Here is a 5,218-nt window from a genome sequence, read left to right as displayed (position 1 = left end):
TCTTTCTTAAGTCACTCACTGGGCGCAAGCTCACCCCGTTTTCAAATGTTTTCTTTCCTCCTCCCCCCCCCCCCCAGGTAGCGGTCAAATCCTCTGAATATAGCTCTGCATCTGATCTGTCAGTAAAGGATCACGAGATTTTTAACCCGTCTATTAGGTGGTTACTGTTAATATTGTACACATGTTACTGTTGTTCATATAGGGACTAGGGTTTGTGGGTTTTGGGACTTGTGAATATAGTGTTGTAATGACTCTAAATATGTTATGCTTCTAAATTAATAAAACTTGGCCTAAAGATATTCAGCTATATATGAGTAATATATTAGTATCAGAGTTATTCTGCAACAGTTAGTAGGCAGTAAGTGTCAGCCACAGGGTTGATAACTGCTGCAGTCACGCCCTTTTCTAGACTAAGAGGGTTGTTTGGGGCGGGGTGTGACAATGAAGTTGTCAACTTTTACCAGAACGTCTTCAATCTTTTCTTCAGGGTACTTGATCGTTCTGTCAATGAGTTGAAGAGTAGCAGAAATGGGTTATGCTTCACCTATTCCCAATTTCTTGAATATTGAGAATGGCATGAGATTAATGCTTGCTCCCAAATCGCATAACGCATGTCCCACATCCAACCCTCCTATCGAGCACGAGACTATGAAGCTCCCAGGGTCCTTCAGTTTCTCTGGTAGACTGTTGCTTACTGATGCATTGCACTCTTACGTTAATGCAATTACCTCCGTCCCGCTGACTCTCCTTTTCTTCGTCAAAATATCCTTAAAAAATTTGACATATTTTGGCATTTGATCCAAGGCCTCTATAAGTGGAATAATGATATTCAACTGCCTCAGAAGTTCAAGAAAACGCTTAAATTGTTGTTTATCATTCTTCTTCATCAAGCGTCTAGGGAATGGTGCGTTTAGCGGCACCGTAGGTTTTCCCGCGTTAGACGTGCTTGGCTCTGAATGGCTTGTGGTTTCAGACCTTCTTTCTTCTTGATCTTCTATGCCATTGAACGTGTGTTGCATTTTTTTTAAGAACTATTGTTTCTTGGATTCATTCTTCTTTCTTCAAGAGCTTTTCCACTTTGTAACGTCACCGCGTGACATTGTTCCTTTCCATTGTTGTTCCCAGGAGTTTCAGTGTTGCTAGGAAAAACTCCAGATTGTCTATTCTTCAACTCGCTCGCTATCTGCCATACCGATATCTCTAGGTTTCTGATAGACGACGTCTGGCTTTTCAGCAACACGTCATTCTGAGCAATGTACTCCTTTAATAGGTTCTCAAGCGGAGATCCTGAACTTGATGCCTGACCTCCTCTATTAAAAGAATGTTGGTGTGGTTGATGCATTGGTTGGAATGCAGACGGCGGTCCTTTCCTTTGCTGTTGGTTGGCCCTTGGGTGGTACTTCTATTGGTTTCCTGTCCAAGAACAATTTGGATGGTTCTTCCATCCAGGATTATATGTATTGGAAAATGGGTTGTTTTTTAATGAAGCATATTGACTGCGAATTTTGTGGGCAATCAGCATAGGAATGAGGATCTCAACAGCCCACACAGCTAACAATGGGCTGCCCGAATGCTTCTACCTGATTCACCTTCTACTGATTTGATGCGTTTCCTAGTGATATGTTCTGCAAAATGTTGGTCATCGTAGCCACTTGTGCAGAAAGTGTGGGTATTGCATTGGAATCGATAGAATTAACATTTTGAGATCTCTTCTTCCTATCAGCTCTTGCATCATACGAATTGTCCACCCATTCCATGTTGTGCTTAGCAATGTGGTCTAATATCTCCTTAGCTTTAGTGTAAGATTTATCCATGATTCCACCAGCTGCAGCTGCGTCGGCTGCCATCTGCGATGCTCTATTAATCTACCATAAAAAGTCTCCATCTAGATAGTTAGTGGTAGTCCATGATTTGGGCAATTTTTGACCAATCCCTTAAAACGCTCTCATGCAGCACTTAAGGTTTCAGCTTCTTCTTGCTCAAAATTCATAATCTCTCGACGCCTCCTTGCATTGGTGGTGGGTGGGAAGTATTTTTGCATAAATTTCTCCACCAACTTCTCCCATGTTGTGATTTCACCAGGCTCCAGTGAGCTTACCCATTGCTTTGCATCACCACGCAAAGAATAGGGAAACAAAGATAGCCTGATCACTTCTGGGGTAATTCCAGGAATCATGAATGAGTTACACATTTCCAGGAAACATTTCATGTGGGCATGAGGATCTTCTCCATGACCACCCCCAAATTGTCCAACAGCCTGGAGCATTTGAAGCATTACAGATTTCATCTCGAATCTCGTCCCATCTGGCGTTGGGTATATGATTTCTGGTGAGAAATCATACAATACAAGAGACACGTACTCCCTCATGGGATGCGTGCTAATGTTCGCCATTAGGATTGGATTTTGGGTAGCAAGAGCTAGTTGTTGAGCTAAGTTCTGATTTACCTGGTTGTCTGTCATTGCTTGTTGCCTGTTCTATTGTCTGAGAAGTTGTTGCCTCAACCTTCGACAACGATTAGATTGGTTTCTACGTCGGAAGGTACTTTCAATCTTAGGGTCGTATATAAGTTTAGGAGTGCTCTCCCTACTCATAAACGTTCACAAGCTTAAGCTTAGCTCGTAATACTCCCTCGACTGAAGTGTCCCTACAAAAGATACAAACAAAATTTCTGGTTAGTTTTGTTTTTGAATCCCCGGCAACAATGCCAAAAACTTGTTCATTGCTATCGTGATTCGAGCTAGGAGTGTATTGTATAAAATGATTTGGAAAAATAAGTTCTAAGTATGAATTATGCGTTGATGTTGTGATGTGTTTATGTATTCGTAACGTGTTAATGTGTTAGAGATGTGCAATAGAACGCATGACACTCCATTATTGACATTCAAGTTTTCCTAAATCAGACCCAAGTATAAATCTAATTTTGGTTCCTAGTAAGTCTAGGGTCGAACTCAAGGATTCAGCTTAAGCTAACACAGACCTTGCATTGTAGCTGTTTTAGAGATTTCCTAAATGTATAAAGAAATGTGTTATTTACACTAAGGTGATGTGCTTGTGCAAGAAGATACAAAAGATTTGAGTAGAGACTGATGGGTCGTGTGGAAATGGATTTTAGTGTAAGTGGTATGCGTCGATCTAAGATGAGTGTACACGGACTAAAATGTGATGAATGGGATGATTTGTTTATCTTTGTTTATATGTTAGACTTTATTCAACACTTCTCAATGCGAATAACATACAAAACCTATCTCTAGGATCCATGCGTCAAACACAGAATGCAATAAATACCAGTAAGTCTATCTCTAGATGTACTAGGCGTTCTACTTGATGCAAACTTATTTATTCTCTCGAATAGTCTAAGCTAAAGATGCTTTTACCAATTGATCAAGATGGATTAAGCTATGAAGTATAGATGCATCTAACATAAACAAGAAATAAACAATAGCAAAGTGTGATGGATCAAATATATAAATTTTATAAAGAAGCAGATTGTCTTTACAAAAGCAATATTTAATCAGATGAAAGTATGAAAGCGATAAATGAGATGAAAGGAACTGAGTCAAGCCACAGAGTACAATCTCTTGTATCTCTTTGGCTCAATTCTAGTTGTGTACAATCACTTGTATAGGAATTGGATGAAGTGTCTCTCTCAAGCTCGACTTCCTCCGCTCCTTGATCGGTAGTGATAGTGGTTCTCTTCCCTTCTGCTCTTCTTGGCACCACAACACAGCTCTAAAGTTCTAACACTACGACTAAGCTAATACTGAGAATGAGAACTTGAAATTTTTCTGAACTTCGAACTATGAAGGGATTTCATCTATTTATAGGCGTTGGTCATCTCCAGCTTGGTGATGGGCAGCATTAAAGTCCATACCCTGGTCAGCCACCGACACTCAGAAGCTTTTCCGACGCCGCCTGCTACAGGTGCCTATGCTTGCAAGTGGTGATTTGACACAAACATCCTGAATCAATGAATCTTCTTTGCGTTGAATCCCTCCGACGCATGGCCCATGTGTTAGAACTTTGCCTGCGACACTTCTTAATCATGCGTTAGCCTCTTGTTGATATATTATAATATAATGCGTTAGTGCCGTAGTATTTTGGTAATAAACATTCTTTTGCATGAGTTTGCTAATCTTTGAGTAATTCCATGCGTTTCTTCTAAAAATGAGGAGAATTTATTATTAAAAACTTTAGTTGTTCCAACTTAAGAGCCAAAATAACTTGTATTTCTAAAGTTATCATTTGTAAACAGTTTGTACGAACACTTGTGATGTATAATATATGATATTTACTTCACTTATTGACTTTGCACATTGGATGTTTTATTTGTTTTACCACAAACCAATAAATTAAAATCCTTGGTTGTCAGTATGTAACTTAAGCATGTATGTGGTGACATACAAGTGGATCATGTCTTAAGTGATAACCAAAATGGTCTGTAGTATATGGATATAGGAGGGAAACCTTATCCTAGTAACGTTACGGATGCGGCTCGCTTTGTGGAACAAGTTACAAGTGTTGTGACTTACTATAGAATGTTTGATCCTGATCATTCATGTGGGGACGTGCGAGCAGGGGCGTCCTATACAAAAGAGTTTGTATAAGACCTAACCACGAAGTGTTAATATCTCGTTATATAACGTTGTTTATGACAAAGACATCACTTCACTACGATGACCATAGGTAACATGACCATAATCCTGAGTGAGTTGGGAACTCCTGCCATTGAGGACGGTCCTTTGATTTGCATGGGTGTAGTGGCCAGGTCGCCGACTCAAACCTACCACTTTGAGGATTCGTTTGATTTGGGAGCTACGAACTCAGCTACATAATATGGAATTCATTCCTTCCCTGAAGTAGGGGTAAGTAGATAGATTGCTCCCTTAAGGGCTGATCCCAAGGCTTGAACAATGTGGCGCCACACACCTTCTCATGGCCGAGAGGTGTTCACACATAGTAAGACTATGTTGTATTGATCATTAGAGGGATCAGTGGTACTTAAGAAGTAAGATGTAATTACAAGGGCAAAACGATAAATTGGCCCAGTTGTACATGCGAACATCTATGAAGGGTTATCGTACTCATGATTGGTTATATCCAATGGACACAGAAATATATATGTGGTAAGAAGAGTTCAACTATCGGTATTTAGTGGAATGCCTGGTAGTTAACGGATGATGGATCTCGTGGCTAGAGAGTTTAGTCAGCTATTCACG

General features: G+C 40.1%; 1 non-coding gene across 1 annotated transcript; it reads left to right on the top strand.

Annotated features, from left to right (window-relative positions):
- Nucleotides 1-1,901: 1,901 nt before the first annotated feature.
- Nucleotides 1,902-2,005, top strand: LOC150030099 (small nucleolar RNA R71). The gene has a single exon (XR_016527163.1). It is a non-coding gene; the product is annotated as a small nucleolar RNA R71 (small nucleolar RNA).
- Nucleotides 2,006-5,218: the final 3,213 nt, after the last annotated feature.

This window comes from Benincasa hispida, unplaced genomic scaffold (genome assembly GCF_027475165.1).
Source record: "Benincasa hispida cultivar pf3 unplaced genomic scaffold, pf3_genome.v1.1 HicScf575, whole genome shotgun sequence".
Lineage (NCBI taxonomy): Eukaryota > Viridiplantae > Streptophyta > Magnoliopsida > Cucurbitales > Cucurbitaceae > Benincasa > Benincasa hispida.
This window is presented reverse-complemented; position numbering and strand designations above follow the sequence as displayed.